At 40.9% G+C, this 18,413-nt stretch overlaps 1 pseudogene across 1 annotated transcript; it reads right to left on the reverse strand.

Annotated features, from left to right (window-relative positions):
• Positions 1-17,498: 17,498 nt before the first annotated feature.
• Positions 17,499-18,008, reverse strand: LOC308551042 (ferritin heavy chain pseudogene; annotated as a pseudogene). The gene has a single exon. The product of its transcript is annotated as a ferritin heavy chain pseudogene (transcript).
• Between the last annotated feature and the right edge of the window lie 405 nt (positions 18,009-18,413).

An 18,413-nucleotide genomic window follows, 5' to 3' on the forward strand; every position in this document is an offset into this window, starting at 1 on the left:
CCCCATTGTCAACAGTTTTCAATTATTTACCTAATTGGTTTGATATCTTTAAATAACTTGCTTATTACTTCCTTTGTTTTCAGTTTTCAGCATTATCTATTGACTCCCATCCTCATATCATTACAGCATAATTATGGTGAGCTCAGTATTATTTCATTGACTATGTAAATACTATTCACAACTGAGCTCCATACAATACTATGGTTATTTTTCACATTTTGCACAGCTTTTTATTTTACTTGTAGTTAATGATTGCCATTATTTGCTTGCTTAATTTTTTACATTCTTATTATCAACTCAGTCCCCAACTCTACATTAGTTGTCTAAATCTCCTTTTAACACCTTTGATACATCAGGTATTCTCTCTATTTCAACATCGTGAGTAACCTCTCTAAAGCTTTCTGACCACCTCCAACCTGGACTTCTGGGTCTCTTCTCCTGGTGCACAACTGCTATTCTATGATCTTCCCTCAGCCTTCAGCCTGTGAATTTATGTGGCTTCTTTAGTTGCATCTAAAATTCTTTGGCTTCCTTACCTTCCTTTTCCATGATTTATTTCCTCATTTTGATGGAACTCATCTTCCAGTAGGTTCCTGGGAAAAGACTTAAAAGAAGCAAATTTGGGGGACTTTGCTTATATGAAAATATTGTCATTCTACTCTATCACTTCATTGATAATCAAATAGAATTCTAGATTGAGAATCATTTTCCCTTTGAATCTTGTGGGCATTTACCCTTTGCCTTCTAACTACTAGGTTGCTGTTGAGAGAACTGAAGTCATTCTAATTTCTGGCCTTTTGAACATGAACGGTTTTCCTCTCTCTGGAAGGAAGTAGAATCATCTTTTTGTTCCTGGTGTTCTGAAAATTAGTGATGATATGCTTTGGTGTTGCTTCTTTTATAAATTTTGCTGGGCACTTGATAGGCCCTTTAAACCAAATACTCATGTCCTTCAGTTATGGCACGTTTTATTACTAGTTCTTTAATATCTTCTCTGTTTTCTTTGTTCTGTTTTTCTGAAATTCTTATTAATTGGATGTTGGACTATCTGAATTGGTCCTTTAATTTTGTTATTTTTACCATACTATCACTGTCTTATTGCTCAACTTTCTGGAATATTTCTTTAACTTTATATTCCAAACTTTTTATTTCTTTATCCTAATTTTCATCTCTAAAACACTTTTTTTGTTTGTTTCTTTGGTTGTTCCTTTTACTAGCACCCTCTTCTTATTTTATGAATGCAATATTCTCTTTTCCCTCTGAAAATATTAATGCAGTTCTCCTCTTTAAAGTTCTCTTCTGGCAAATTCAGTTCCTCTCCCCGGCACTTATTTTAATGTTCGTATGTTTATTTTGTATTGTTTGGCCTCTGTCTTCCAGATTAGACATTTTCTTTAGAAGATTGGCTGTTCATACTTAAGAATTGAATACGAAAAGGCTGATTAAAAGCTCATTAGGAGTAGGTGGGTTTTGCTGAGTGTGGGTGACATAGTAATGCGGTAACATGGCCAGCATATTCCCTTGGGGAACATCTGACATCTACATCCACAAAGAAGGATTATCCAATAACCTGCTTGGAAGGCACAAGTCTGGCTGCCATTGTTACAGAGTCTGAGTGGAAGACGAAGGCTGGGAGCAGTGGCATATCAAAATAAATATATAAATGTTCCTTTAATCCCCTATTTTTCATACAGTACTCTAGTCTAGAAGTCCCCTGTTCTATCCTCTCCAAAGACCAATCCCCAGTTGCAGCCAGAATGTGGGCAGGGCGATCAAATGCCACACATAGTGAAGTAGGGGATCTGGACTTTAAGTGCTTCATAAAAAGAATTTCACCCACTCTTCCTACTTTCAGTTCCACCTCATCCAGCTTCTGGGGTTAGCTATTATCACCAACGTCTAAGCTTTTCCTGCTGCCAGTTCAAGATTCAGATTTCTCATGTTTTCTAGGTCATTTACTGCTTTCCCATTTCCAAATTTTGTTGCTGTTGTCTTATCTCCTATTATACTTAACCTTTCAGGTTTCTATTTTTAACACCTTTCATCTTGTTTCAATGGAGCTTTGGGAAGGAGCAAAAGGAAGGTCATATATTTCCAGATTTACCTTTCCTTCAAAAATAAGAACTCTTTATTCTTATTTTGAAGAAGATAGTTCAGTCATTGATCTTTAAGAAATAAAATCATATCCCTGTTTTACGGATAGAACATTTTGGAGACAGAGATGCTAAGTCATTTTTCCAAGATGACAGAGTTGGGGGTGGGACAGTGTCTCATTGCATGTTGAAGGAAAAAACAATGCTGTGACACTATGCAGTTATCACATTCCTGACATAAGTTATTCTATCCTGCTTGCTCCTTGCTTTGCAGCTAACCTCCACCAATGTCACAGCCAAGCAAAAGAGGCCAGCGTTAGTTGTTGAATACGAAATGACCAAGCTGAACATTCATACATTAGTCTATTCTGAAAAAAATGGAAGCAATGCGACCTAGTATTTTTCATGATAATGACTGTAATTAACTAACCAAACTGGATGAGGCTTGAAATTCATCTGAGAAAAGACTACCATTGCCAATTTTCCAAAACTGGAGGCATGACAAATTTGTGAATTGGATCTTTTAGGGACAGGAAAAAAGCTGAGGCCATCTGAAATTTAATTTAGCACCTGAAAGTAGGTCTCACAATGAAAATGATGCTTTACCCTTTAGAAGCAGAGTTTTCTGGATTTTTATGCCTCCTGAAGCAATTTTCTGTGCGATTTCTCTTAGGTCAGCAGGATGGTTACTCCAGGTTTAAGCCAAGAACACTTCACAATCAATTTTTACTCAGATTCATTACTCTTACAGCTAGCTGTCGGGCTTATATTGCATTATTAGGAGTCAGACTAACACTGCCAACAGCTAATGTCATAATCTGTTGATGAAACTATTAATTTTTACTGTTTCCTTATTTACTTGGAATATAAACTGCATTTACCCTATTGAAATGTGTCAGATGTGCTGATGTACTATGTAGGTCAGTCATGTTCTCTTGATTCTATGGCTGAACCTATACCAAAAACCGGGGATTACTTTGTAAGAATGCCCCTGAATTAATTATACTTCCTCTTAGTAAAAATTCTGTTAAAAGGTATTAAATTGCATTTCCAGACATTTCTATTGAAACTGGTTATTGTTGCTGGTTTGTGGCTTTGCTCTCAGGAAGAAGGCTGCTATATTTAAATGAATCAATAAAGAATGAATACACTTGTAAAAGAGTTTGTGACTTGGTGTCATTAGCATGAAGATATAAAAAGAGACATCCTGTGAACTGTGAGAACAAGAATCCATCCTGGAGACTATCTATACCAATTCTTTCATTTTATAGAAAACTGAATCTAGGAGTGATTTAGTGACTTTATCCCACAATGCTGGTTATTTGTTGCTGGAGCTAGGAGTAATGAGTTTTATTCTCTCCACTTTACTATGGCATAAGGATATCTACACACACAAAACAACAAACCTTTCTGTCCCAGCCGTTTTGCCTCAGTGGTTAAAGCGTCAGCCCTTAGACTGAAAGGTCTCAGGTTTGATTCCAGTAAAGGACACATACCTGCGTTGCAGGCTGGATCCCCTGCCCCAGGGCACATGCAGGAGGCAACCAATGGATGTGTCTCCCTCACATTGATGTGTGTGTCTCTCTCTCTTTCTCTTTCTCTCTCTCTCTCTGAAAAGCAATGGAAAAATATCCTTGGGTGCATTTTTTTTTTAAAAAAACAACCTGTCTGTTATTTACTTTTAATAAATTAATAAGTGGCATTTTTCATTTTTATTGAGAAATAATTTAAAATTTACAGAAGAATTGCATATATGGTACAAATAACTTCCTACCTTTACCTTTTATCTAGATATATCAATTGTTAACATTTTTCAAATGTGCATGATAGTGTGTACAAACACACACATACATGCTGAATCATTTCAGGTTGAAGAGGCAGATGGATGCAGCTAATTTTACCATATCTATTCTAAGAAGAAGGAAATTCTCTTACAAAACCACAGTACAAGTATCAAATTCAAGAAATTTAACATTGATTTACAGTGCTATTACAGAATATATGGTCCATATTCAATTTTCACCAGTGATCGCCACATTGCCTTTCTGGCAATTCTATTTTTTCCCCTAGATACAATCCAGGCTTATACATTGCAGGTTTACACATAGTCGTCATGTCTCTCTAGCTTCCTTTAATATGGACCATTTGTTAGCCTCTCCTTGTCTTCCATGACACAGGCATTCTGAAAGAATACAGTCCAGCTTTTTTGTAGGAGTTTCTCAGTTTGGATTCATCTGATGTATCCTCATAGTTAGATTTGGTTTAGTTACTCTTCTGGCAGAATTGCTACAGAAATGGCTTTGTTTCATCCTTAGAGCATCACATCAGGAGACACATAATGTTGGTTTATCCATTATTGGTAATAACATCTTTGACATTTGGTTAAGTGGGGGTCTTCCAGGTTTCTTAGCAGGATATTTTCAGCGCAGCATGAGGAGCAGGAAAGTCTGCATGGCAATAGGTGCCTAAGGTTCCTCTGTGACCTGCACCAGATAAAAACTTGGCATGAGCTAGGGTTAAGTATAGTGCCTTGTAGTGCCAGCAAGTGTAACTCAGCTTGTATAGTGCCTCCAGGCTCCCTTCTCTTGCCAACCCCTACAGTCCACAGTGCTTGCATGGCAACCCTTGATGGGGCCTGCTGAGTCTCTCTCCTAAGAAGCCAAAACTGCAAAGATATCTCTTTAGAGCAGGGGTGGGGAAAGTCTGGCTCACGGGCCACATACAGCCCACTAAATCATTTGGTCTGGCCCTGCCAAGGCAACCGCAGGTGGAGGGCGAAATTCAATAAACCTAGGAGCTTTTTTTGATAGCTAATTTTTAAGTTGATAATTTTGTATGGCCCTTGAATGATGTTATAAATACCCAAATGGCCCTTGGCAGAAAAAAAAAGTTCCCCACCCCAGCGAGGAAGAGAATTCACAAAGGAATTCACAAAGCATTATCTCAAAATCCAAAAACGTGAGCTGAATGAAACCATGGTTGCATAACCTGAGTCCTTTATTGATTGGTTACAGAGATGTTTGCTTAACAAGCCTGATTTATCTATTTGGGCTTACTTGTGGAATAAGCAATGATGACCAAAGGAATGCATCTCCCAAGGCTCCGATTGAAGTTGCAGGGACAGCCTTTCCTCCCTCAAGTCCCCTGCTCTCTCTTCTGCTGAGATAATTAGCTGAATAGAATGGATCTTGCCAAACATGGTTGTGACTATCTTCCTTAGAAGAACAATCTCACTCTGATATAGGTCCTTCCATTCTCTGCACTTCCTCCTACTAAGCTGAAATAACATTTTAAAATTTGTTTTGGCAGAAATATGCATTCTTTTTAAAAAAAATTTTTTAAAAATATATCTTTATTGATTTCAGAAAGAGGAAAGGAGAGAGACAGACAGAAACATCAATGATGAGAGAGTCGTCATTGATCGGCTGCCTCCTGCATGTCCCCGACCAGGGATCAAGCCTGCAACCCGGGCATGTGCCCTGACCAGGAATCGAACCCCGATCGCCTGGATCCTAGGTCGATGCTCAACCGCTGAGCCACACCTGGATGGGCAGAAATATGCATTCTTTATCAGTCATCACTGGACTGCCTGAGAAAGGTGAAGTCATATGGGAACATGGGCCTTTGAATAGGATACTCAACTCTCTTTAGGGCCTGATCAGAAACTAACAAGTCAAATCAAATAAAACAAAATTAACCAAGTAGCTCTCTATAAAAATGTTTCCAGGCCTACCTTCCAAATTTCAAAATGATTTAATAGTGAATTACTGTTGGGAACAGAGCTTTTGTTACGTTTGAGAATGTTACGGTTAAGAAGGATTATCATTGACTATGGATCTGCTAGCTGCCTCAGTTTCTCCATTACAAATGAAAATAATATGATATAAGAGATATTTGGAGCAAACTTAAATTCATTTGGCCTTCTGGTTGAGTCAGTTATTTAGCTTGCAAGGAATGGAAACATAATTAAACTAGCTCTAGGCAAGCTCATACATGGACTGAGTCTCCTAAGAGTTGGAACTAGAGAGGCTTCCTGTATATAAGGCCTTCCTAGAGACAGTCGTTGTAAGAGTTCCTGGGTCTTCACCAGAAAGCTCCATAATTTCTGTGCATCAGCTGCACTCCACATGTCAGCTTCTTTCTGTTTTCTCACTAACTCATTCATTCTACCAATTTCCTAAAGAAAATCTGATAGGACCAGAAGTCGTCTTAGTTTGAGTTCTTCCAAAAGTAGATCCTGAGAAAAAGGTTTGGGTGGAAGTAGTTTATTTTTAGAGTGATACCAGGAAGCACAGAGAAGGAAAAGAGAGAGAAAAGGAGGAAATTCAATAAAAGATGTGTTAATAAGTAGGTTATTGCTATGGGGCTCAATTCTACTAGGGACTCTCTGAGAGACTGGGTGGATCATGCTGCAGAATTGTTCCTCCAAGAGAGTAAGGAAATTGGGGATGTATTCACCAGCTCTTGTTCTTCATTAATTGGGAGTCCTTCTGAGGGCATCCAATTCCCAGGCGCTTCTGGCCTGCCCCACAAGTGGATCTAGCATACTCCTGTAGTTAGAGAACACCTTTAGTCAGTGACGTGCACTCAAGGTAAGAAGCCTCTGGTGAGTATGGGAACAAGTAATTGTACACTGAAGCTGCAGACAATCTTCTGGGTGAACTGAGGGGCTATGGGTGGTACATCAACAGTAAGTAGGCACCTGAGGCAAGCTGGACCAAGCTTCTTGGAGGGATGGTAGAGATGCCATACACAAACTTGGCTGCCTAAACCAACAGTTCAGCAAAAGCTGAATACAGGGTAGTTCCCAAAGACAGGGATTATGAGAGGACCAGTATTCTAAAACCTACCTGCTAAAGTCCCTTTCTGAACAACCTACATGAGACAGACCAATTCCCCTGCTGTGCATACACACCCACACACTAACATTCTATGAAAGTCTCATACTCATGGTCCAGATATTCTATTTTTATATCTGCAAATCTTCAAGGAAGCAATAGGTCCATTTGCAGAAGTGATTATTGCAATAGTTTGTTAATCAAATTCTCTGTCACTCTGCTAAATATTCATCATCATTTAAGATCATGCCTTTGATGAATTTTTAAAAATGAATTTATTACAAAAGAAAAGAAGGACTCCTCTATGTGGCTTATAAAGTTAAGGGGATAAATAAATCAGCTTTTTTTGTTTCCCTCCTGTGTCAAAAAACCAATTCAGATACAACACATAAGAATAAAACATACAAGGATAAAAATATCAGCTTTGTTACTTTAAGATTGAATTGTAGAATGAAACTGGCCATAATGGATCCACCAAAACCTCCCTCCCTAACAGCATTTGATATCCAAGAATGTAGCTGCCCACTTGCAAGGAGAAATTATTCTCTGGGGAATTTAACACATGGTGTTTGTTAATTTTTTGGACAAAGAGAGAGAGAGAGGGAGAGAGAGAGAGGCTGTAGAGGCCATACTGTATTAGTTGGTCTTCTGGGAGGCCAACTCTGAGACACAAGAGTGCAAAAAGCTTTATGGGGGGTAAAGCTTATGAAAGAGACCCTGGGATCTTAATGTAGATCTGACAAATCTCAACCAATCCAATGGGGAGTTCCAAAGCAAACATTGCTTATTAAAGAATTATCACATTGGGCGTAAATAGCCATGCTTTAGCACTCCTGCTATGTTCAGTCATTGGTTAAGGCTGCCCAAGAACATGGCCTTCAAAATTTGGAAGCTGTTAACTAACTTAACCAATTGCAACTGAATGGCAAGTTCTTTCTTGAAGGGTAATCCCAATGACACACCTCCAAGGCTGCCACACAGACCTACTCTGTTCCTTTTCCTACTGTCTCTGATCATAAAAGTTACTCCTGCACCTCTGGGGAGGAGTGGACAGGGAGCAAAGAGAAGCTGGAAATTTATCTCCTATGTGTTTCTTTCTCAGGGAATGAAGTAGAAATATGGGGAAAAAACATTTAAGGAAAAGTCATTTATAGAAACCTGAGGCATAAGAAATAATTACCCCCACTCCTTGTGTCCAATAACACATAACCCCACTTGCCTTCTAAGGAGGACGGTTCCTGTTAACTGGGGAACCTTTTATATTGCTGAGCTGGAGGCAGCTTAACTCCATAGTAAGAAGGAAGAGAAAATTAAGATGAGTGAGGATGAGCATGAAGCCAGTGACACTGGGCATTGTGTGGAGGAAGGACGGAGAAAAACATTGTATTAGGAAGGCTAAGAAGGAACTTGGGAGAATATAAATGCCAAGCAGAGATTTTAAGGTTGATTGCTTTGGGTAGTATGATGTAAATTCCTTCTTGATCTTCAATGTGGAATCTTAATTAAGTCTACATTGCCCTCAAACGCTTTTGTGAGAGTGGATTCTTCATAGGATACTCAATGAAATTTTGACATGTGTCTTGATAAATATACCTTGCAGTGGAGCTAAGACACTGAGACAGTAGTCTACCTCAGGTCTGCAGGATGCCGAAACGTATGCTCTCAACTGCTAGGCTTATATTATTGGTTGGCTTCAAGGAAGAATTATTTTGCTCTGAATATGCCAGCATTATGGAGTTCCTTCTTTTATGGGATTATGTTCCAAAACTGGGGTGTAGATCCAGAGAGTGAATACCCACAGTACTTTGCCATAGTTGCTTCAAGAGTAGCTGTCTGGTTAGTCAACCCCCAAGGGTTCACATGACCTGACAAAGAAGATGGCTGTGATCTCCCTTATCCTTGCATTTAGTTGTGACCATGGAATTTGTCCTGGGTCCTCCTGAAATGGGTTACTAGTGGCCAGAAGCAGTTAATACCTCTAGGCAGAGCTCAAAGCCCAACCAGCCAACACAAAAGAAAGTGCAGTCTCTGGTGAAGAGCAATAGACAGAAGCCAAAATCCCAAACCCTGAATATGTAGAATGTATACCCCAAATATTCCTATCACAAATACAAATAAGCTATAATTTTGACTATTTTAGTATGTTTCACATTATGATTATATAAATTATGGTTGCTGATGAGAAATATTTCAGAAAAGAAGTTAGTATCTATCTAACACCATGGAGAGGAAGGTTAGTTAGTTAGTTAGTTAGTTAGCTAGTTAGTTTCTACAGAACCAGGTCCACTTATTCTAAAAATTCCTATAATAGAAAATTTGCTCAGTAATTCATGTTACCTTATTATTAATATCGTTTGGGAGAAAACAGGTGTAGCAGATGCTGTTGGTAGTCCACCCATATCCCTTCGACATTTACCATGTCTATAGATGTTGCCCAACTTCCAGCTGCCAGCTCTCAACACCTATAACTCTTTTCCTGAAGCCTCTCTCTGGAGCCCTCTCTGCCCTCCCGCTCCCTGAAACAACCCTCAAAACAGTGATTGTCAGAGTTACTGGATAAATATACCAGCTCCCTTGCCTCATGAGTGGAATAAACCTGAGGCGTGTTCTTCCAGGGAGATTATGTTCTAGTTGCCCTTAGTCATCTTGCCCATCAATGTGAATTTTACTGGCTTCCTTCACTTCCCTGTTTTACTTCTGTACTTCCTTACTGATATTTCCAGATATATTCTGCTAAATAGATACTTGCATCTAAAGCATTTTATCAGGGTCATTTCTGGGAGAATATAAACCAAGAAAACAATTTAATTTGCCTGGCCCACTGCTTACTAAGCAACCGTCTGATTTGTGTTTTAGTTACATTAGTGGCTAATTTCTGATAGGATGTTCTGTGCAGGTAATATGTTCTGGTTATATGCGAGCCCTAATGACTCTTGGAAATATTGTTGGTGTGAGTCAGTCATCTAGAACAGACATTGGCAAACTGCAAATTGTGTGCTAAATCTGGCCAGCCACCTGTTTTTATAAATAAAGTTTTGTTGAAACACAGCCACATCCATTTATTTACATGTTGCCTGTGGCTGCTTTCATACTACAATAGCAGAGTTGAATAGTTGTGACAAAGACTGTATAGTCTCTAAATTCTAAAATATTTACACCTTACAGAAAGAGGTTGCTGGTCACTCATGGAGAGCCTGTTCACCTTGGGTTCATTGAGGAAAAGAAATTCATAAATTTATAAATATGAGGGCCAGAACTTGGACCGATGGCATTTCACCAAGTGGCAACAACTCAGTGAGACTCTCAGCCTGAAATACAGACGGGTTACCACCCACTCATTTTGTTCCAGTGTTTGGTTATAACATGTTCAAAATCATGCCTTCAGAATTCTGGAGTAGAAGTGAGAAAGAGGGAATTAAGCCTGAAAGGAATATTGAGAAAGTGTCTTTTAAAATGAGGTTCATCAGTACACTTTAGGAAAATTTCTCTCCAAAAAGCTTTCTTTCTTGATTGACCTGTTGCTTGCTTATCATCCCATCATACTATACCCTCTTGGATCTTACAGACTCAGCATTAATTATTAATTAATTTGAAACTGGTTGATGAGGTCCTCTGTAAGTGACCCTAAGCTATGTATGCCATGACTGTAGCTAGTTTGACCTTCTTCAGCATAGAGACACTTTCTGTTCTTTCTTGCCAACTTTTAGCCCTCAACAACTGATAACACAATATTCCATACAAAATAAATGCTCAGTAAACTTTATAACTGTCCCGTATGCACTACACACATACTCCTCTAGATGAGGCAACATGGTAATAAAACTGAAATTATTTGCCAAATATGAAATAATTGTACATAATAGGTGATTGATAAGGAATATAGGCTTCAAAAATGCTAAAACTGTGTGAAATCCTTAGTCCTGGCAATGTGGTCTTATTTTGAGGCAATCGTATGGAACAAATGGCTAAGTCAAAAAATTTTAAACCTGAATCCTTCCTGAGTAGGTACTATGAAGTTAGCAAGGAAAGAAAGACTATATCTGACCCATTTGGAAAATTAACCAGGTACATGAATTTCATGTCTTGTAAGAAATGCTTTTGGCCAGAAACTAATTACTGAAAACTTGTTTTGCTATCACATTCACAACCAAGTAGGAGGGATAAAATAGGTAAGGCAATAATGACACTCCAAGGCACATTTAGACATTGGAAAGAATAGCCTATCATTACCACATTTATTGTCTCCACTATCTCACTTCTATTCTTTCTTTAATCCACTGTGATGTTTGGCCTTTGTTTTCAAATAAGTTCAGCATACCATTTTTTAAGTTTCTATTACATATATGCTAGGGCTTAAGAAGAGAAAAAATACACACATTCACTGTACTCAAACTTTCCATAGTCTTTAAGGCATATAGGCATATGAAGAAAAAATTGTCAGAGTGGTAAGTGCCATTAAAAAGAAATGAAGCATGATTTATGGTATCACAAAAGAGAGGGTGTTCGACTCTGTTTAAGCATGGATCTTAGGTTGGGTTCCCTGGCAACAGAGCCTGAGAAAGGGATTTAATGAAGGAGTGCACTCTGAAGAAGTCTGTACAGATGTAAGAGAAGCAGAATGGAGCACGAGAAGGAACCAAGCAAGGATGTGATCTCAGGAAAAGTCTAATCTTGGCTTGATACAAGATAGATTCTGGGGCATAAATCTCTCTGCAGAGATAAGGTGAAGTATCCAGGCTTCTGTGCCTCTGTCATTGGTACCCCAGTTTGTCAAGGACAATCACTCTGAGAAGGCCTCAGCTTTAGCACTCACAAGCAGCTGGGGTTTTGGGTGTACTGGCTGGTCCAGTTGATTTGGGCAGAGTACCAACGGAATTTACTAAAAGTAGGTCAGAAAAACTAGATTATGTGTTTATCACTTTGGGCAGCCCAACATATCAGCACCTTTCTTGTTTGGGAAAAAAAATATCAAGACAGATGGGAGACAAGGCTCCACTTCATAGAATGCTTCCCATTTTCTGAGTAAAGTTCTACAGGTTTCCCAATATGTTACTGGACATTCTTTTAACAAAATCATTTTCTGTTTTGATTAACTAGAATCAAATTTTATAGTTTGTCACCAAGAACCCTGACAGGTACAGAGATTATGGAAATTGTTAGGCCAGAAATCTAGGGTGACTCTAAAATTTATTATTTGTGAGACTGTGGGAAGGTATGGCAAATCTAGGGAGAGTTTGGGGACTGGACAATGAATTCATTTTGGGACTTGTTGAGTCTGAGTTTTCTGGGGACAACCAGAGGGAGATGTTTTACAGATGGGTTCGCAAGTCTCATATTCAAGAGAAGTGTCTGAGGAGAGAGAGAGAGAGAGAACATTAAGATTGGCCATGGATGTGGTTGAACTCTAGGGGGAGCACATATAGAACAAGAATTGAAGAGACCAACAGCAGAATTCAGGAGGGTGGTTAGATCTGTACATTTCTCCATAGATAAAGCTTGCCTTCCTTCGTTAAGGCAAAGAAGGAAGGACTAGTCGACACTGTTAAGTATTGCAGAATGACCAAGCAAGACAAATGCTGAAAGGAGATAAATGGTGATGTTAATTAGCAAGTCAATGATTACCTTTCAGGGAAGAGTTTTTGTAGAGTTTCTTAAAATAAAAAACTATCCCTCCTGTGTAAGGTAAATCCACCACCTCACTCTTCCCCTGGGTCTTCTTTCATTAACTATATCCCCATACACTCCTGAATTTGTAACTTTTCCTCTTTATTGGCCCCTCTGCAGCAAATATACATAGCTAAAATACCCTTTTCTCTCTTCTCCACTTGTAGTACTGCAATTCATCTTTCAACTCAGATGTCACCTCCACAATAGATATTTCCCAAATCTTGGTTAAAATTTAGTCCTCTTTCCTCTCCTGAACTTGTAACCTTGACTTAACATTCCAATTAAGCCATAAAGGGTGTGTATTCTGCTTTTTCTGAAGGCTGCAGCCAATCCTCTGTTTTCTTAAAGTATATAAATAAAGCTCTGTGTTTTCATTTCTTATCTAGCATTTTTTTTTTTTTTTTTTTTGCAGCTTAGAGAAGTCTGTTTCGTGGGAGAAAGTTCTGCTTGGCACCAGCCATGAGAATCCACAGGTGTCCTCAGAAAATCTACAAATTCCTGCCTGAAGAGAGAGAGCACTGAAACAAGGGGAGAAAGCTCAAGGGAAGTGGCAGATTCTAACTCCCTCAGCCCCCTCCCTTTCCCGTGCTCCCCCTTTTTAGAAGAAGCAGTGCTTCACATTTGCCTTCCTCTGATCTCTTTGTTCTGCTTTCCCTCTCCATCCTTTTAAAAGTCTCTGCCTACACTGATATTATGGAGATGGGTTTTTGAGGACTGGGAAAAGTCCCCCATCTTCTCCAGATGCTGGCACTCAAATAAACTTCTTTCTCTTTTCACCAACGCCATCTCACAAATTTGGCTTTCATTGCAGCAGGCAGTCAAACCTGGGTTTGGTTACAGACTCAGCACTTTGTGTTTAGATCTTACCTGAATAGACTGGAGGTATCTATGTGTTCATCTTTTCCACCATACTCGTGAGCAGAAACTATGCCCTAGTCACCTTATATTCCTAGTTCCAAGCGTAGTGCAGAACACTTCACAGGACTCAATATAATTTGTTGGAAAAATGGCTATTTGGCTGAAAAATTCAAAAATGGCACTAATGCGTCTTTCCTAGGATGTTTTAATTTAGGCTTATTTCTTGATTTCTAGTTCTGAAGTATATTTTAAATTTGAACTTTTACTTCTCCACAAACTTTATAAAAGAATTAAACTTTGGGAGAAAAAAATCATACACAGAATATTATCCTACAGGGAAAAAAAAGAGAGAATAAATATCTTTATAGCATGTTGCGTACCGAATATAATATATAATAAATTATAAACCAAAAGCAACATTACAAAAAATAAACTTTGAAATACAGATAAAAAGGAAGCAGTCTATTCCTCTTAAGCAAGGCAGAAGCTTTGCATATTAATAAAATTCAAATGCCTCACAGTAAGAAAAATGATTGGAATAGATTACAATAACTTAAAATGAGTACACTTTAAACAGCCTCTGTGATGAATATGTGATTGTATGTGATTGTAGAGAATCAGTCGAAAAGGCTAGTCAGGCACTATTCCACTTTGATGCTCCCAGAAGCAGGAAGACTGATCGCCCTTAATTAACAAAGGCACATTGAGGGACAAGGGAAGCTGAAGACACAAAGAAAGTCTATAGGTTGACTTGCTGAAATACACAAATATGTCAGTTTGGAAGGTAACAACTGCAATTTTAGTAAGTGCGAGACTTAAGGATGTGTATAAAATATTACAAATATCCAAACCATTCTAGAATATTTATTAAAAGTGAGAGAAAATAAGAGGAAACAGAAAAAGACAAATAGATGAACAAAAACAGGTGAAAAGTTTAAAATATTTGAGAGCTTTTAAAAATATTGATTGCCCAGCCGGGCATGGCTCAGTGGTTGACCGTCGACCTGGGATCCAGGTGATCGGGGTTCGATTCCTCGTCAGGGCACATGCCCGGGTTGCGGGCTCGATCAATGACTCTCTCATCATTGATGTTTCTATCTCTCTCTCTCTCCCTCTCCTTTCCTCTCTGAAATCAATAAAGATATGTTTTAAAAAAAGACAAAAACAAAACACACAAACAAACAAATTTACATGCATATATGCATAACCCATGGACACACAATATTGTGGTGAAGGCGTGGGGGTGGCGGATGTGGGGTGGCAGATGTGGATCAGTGGGGGAAGAAAGGGGGGATATCTGTAATACTTTCAACAATAAAGATAAATTTTAAAATAATAATAATAATAAAAAAGCTCTAAAGTTGGTTTTAATGTACAGTAAAGCTTGAGAATCTCCATGCAAAGTACTTGGTGATTTATCAGTTTTTATTATGATCTTATCGGGAGTCTTAATATTTCCTCCTCTCATTCCTCTGCACCCTTTTTTTAGGTCCAAACATCCAGATGATGGTAGAGTCAGGATGATCATTTCGTCCTCTCACTCTTTCCCACCTCTGTGGAGTGGAATGTAGTTCAGGATGGAAAGAGGAGGCTCAGGCACCTGGGTTTGGGAAGAATGAGCAAAAAGTGTTCTAGGGGGCGATTTAAAGGGAAGGCTGATTGAGGCCAATGGAGGATTGCACAGACATTTGTCACAGGAAGACTCACCTCTAGACTTGGGCTTGAGTTTGGAGCAGCAGAAACAGCAATCTACCCTCCTGAGTCCTGGCAGCACCTGACAACCAAGCAGCTAGGAAGGATTTTTTCCTTCTCAAGACGAAGGGTGTCAGTTGAAATGCAAGAGAGACCTCCAGTGGCAAAGAATAGACATGAAATCTCCACGAAGCATAAACACCACAAAGGAACTTAGAAATGACTGAATGATTATGACTATGGTGATGATGATAAATGATGGCTTACAAATAATATACCTACTATATGTGCTGGGCACTGTGGTAAGAAGTTAAAAAATATTAACTCATTTAACCTCTCAGCAACCAAATTTTAAATTTATATTTAACCATTTTATTATCCTTATTTTTCATGTGAAGAAACTGAGGTAGAGAGAGGTTAAATAATATATGCCCAAATTCACCCAATTTAGGAAGTGGTTAAGCTGGGATTTCAATCCAGGCAATAAAGGTTAAGAAAGGTAATTACTGTATAGCTAAGCTTGTCTGTATATTAGTAAATGTTAAAGGCAATCTGCAAACATCAAAGAGACTCAAGATAGCCATGTGTTGATAAGGTATGCAAATCTGCAATTTTTAACTTTTATATTTGTAACCACACCAGACACAGAAGAAATGTGTTTTGATTATTTTTCCCAAGCAGGGACAACTTTTACGGTTTCAATTTCACATGGTCAAAAACAGTGGACTGAGAGAGAGGCTGAGTTTTTAAAGGGGGACAGAAAAAAACACAGATCTATAATTACCTTAAGTAATCTTTTTTTAAAAACTGGGAAATAATTTTTCCCCACCCATACCCATGAAAACAACGTATTAGGCTAACTCCTTTCCACCTTGTATATGGAGAAAGCAGCGGCCACACTGAGGTTAGGAACAGGCTGATTTTGAAATAGACTCTGAGGAGACACAGTGGCCTCAGTCTGGAAGGAGGTCATGGCCCAGGTGGGGCCAGCAGCTGGCTGGCTGTTCCAACACCTCAACCCATCCTCTAATGTTAGCTGCCCTGGGCTTGGGGATGGATGGGCCATACTCAATCTACACTCTCTTTCTGGTGAGCTTATCCAGTCCCATGATCTCAACACCATCTACAGCTGATGTCTCCCATATGTGCATTTCTAAATCTGACATCCCACCTGAGCTCCAGATCCATTTTTCTGGCCACTTGCATGACATTTCCACTGGGATGTCTAATAGGCATCTCAGATTTAACATGAAGTGTCTTCCCCACCTCTCAGGTGTCGCTGCAAGTGTCTCCAGACTAATAAACAGCAGCATCTTCAAACTGGCATTCAAGTCCAAACACTAAAACCTAGATTATTTTTGTCATTTCTCATTACTCATCTCTGGTCCATAAGTAAATCTTGTTGATTCATCTAAATCCACTAGAATTTCTGTCTCTTCATTTCTTCTGCCCTGACTCCAGTCCAACCCCCATTGTCTCTCACCTGGACCAACTACAATATGTCCTAAATGATCTCCCTGCTTCAGATCTCCCCTATTGTCTACATTCTTCAAAGCAGCCAGTCACTGACAACTTTCAGTGAGATTTATTTTACTTAATATTCAATATCAGAAATTTGACCTCCATCCCTGATTTTATATTCTTCAGCCTTCTCACTGAGGTAAGTGTTTTTGGTGCCATGTTGCTTTATTGCTAGAAATGGTGCAGCTGAAGAAATCACACCTGGATGTAATGCAAGGGCAGTGTGCATGCCCAGCACTGGTGGCACAGGAAGTCATTGCCATGTCTAAAGGAAAGCCAGCCCAATTGCCAGATGCATTATCACTGTAGCCGGGGGTGAACTTGTCCAGTGGCCCCCAACTAGCTACCTAGAATGAACCATTAAGATTTCAGATAGAATGAAGACCCTTTTATTTTAATCCCTGCCCAATCCCATTCCCCTCTCTTCTTCCCCAGAGGCAACTGCAATCCTGATGTTCAGGCCACCTTTCTCTACTTCTACCCTGCACATGCACCCGGATTCACCAGGGCCCCGCCTCACCCCGACCCCATACACCACGTTGTTTATAGGAGGAAGATTAATTCTGTGTTTTCCAGGGCCTGGTGGAATACCTCCTCCCTCTCTCCGTGGCGATCCCAAGCTGCATGTGGGTGGGGCATGGGTGGGTGGAGAGACTCCTGGATACCTGTTCTAAAACTTAAAAGGTCAGGGTTTTTGCTCACACCAATCAACCAGACACCTTTATTTAGGAAGCAACAAGTTTATTGCAAGGAGGCAATACAGCAACTGCATTCTCAGCATGGTGGCCAGGGAAGTCACCCCATGGCTCCCAGGAAGGCAGGCTCGATTCTAAGTGCTCTCGCCAACGAGGTCGGATTCCTCCGGGGCACCCGCCTTGCGCAGGTTGGTGACGTGAACCTCCAACGCTCTGATGAACTCCTGCCCCTGCAGGTAGTGACCCTCCAGGAAATGGCCCAGCTGGGGGTCCTGCTTCTCGGCGGCCAGCCTGCTCAGGTCGCTTAGGCCCCGGCTCACCGTCATCGCCAGGTTCAAGGTGCGCTCGAGGGCCGTCAGGCTGTTGCCCCGGTAGCCGTGGTCGAGCCAGAAGATTTTCCGCGAGTGGGGGCGGCCCCCGCGCGGGCCGTGGACCCTGATGAGCATCTCGGCGTGCTCCTTCTCGTCGCGGGCCTGCTGCAGGAGGAGGTCGGCCAGGGGCCTCCAGGCCGCGCCCCGAAAGTACGAGGCCACCGCGCTGTACACGTAGGAGGCGTGGAGCTCCAGGTGGATCTGCTCCTGCGCCGCGGCCGCGCAGTCGGGGTGGTAGTTCCGGCGCAGCTGCGAGGCCGGCGGGGTCCCCATGGCCGGAGGCCCAGGCAGGGGCCCCGGGCCCAAGATGGCGCGGAAGCGGGGGCTGCGAGGCGGGGGCAGGGGAGGCGGGGTCTCAGTGTCCCAGGGGGAGGCGACCAGGGCGGCAGGAGGCTGGGTCAGCGGCGCTGGCGGAGGGGTTCCCGGGTCCCCGGCAGGCGGACAGGAGGCCACCCGCTGGCGGGCTGGGTGGCGGGCAGGAGCTCCGGTTGCCAAGGGAAACGGGGTCCGTTAGTGCGGGGGCGGGGCGGCGTCGGTCACGCGGGGGAGGGGCGGGGGCGCCGCGCTCCACGTTCCGTCAGGGCCCGGCCGAGCCCGGGGCTTGTGCCGAGCGCCTGCTCTGTTACGTTTGTAATTTGGCAATATCTGTAGGGTCAGGTACTTTCTGTTGTTTTCTAG

Source organism: Miniopterus schreibersii (assembly GCF_964146895.1).
Source record: "Miniopterus schreibersii genome assembly, chromosome: X".
Taxonomy (NCBI): Eukaryota; Metazoa; Chordata; class Mammalia; order Chiroptera; family Miniopteridae; genus Miniopterus; species Miniopterus schreibersii.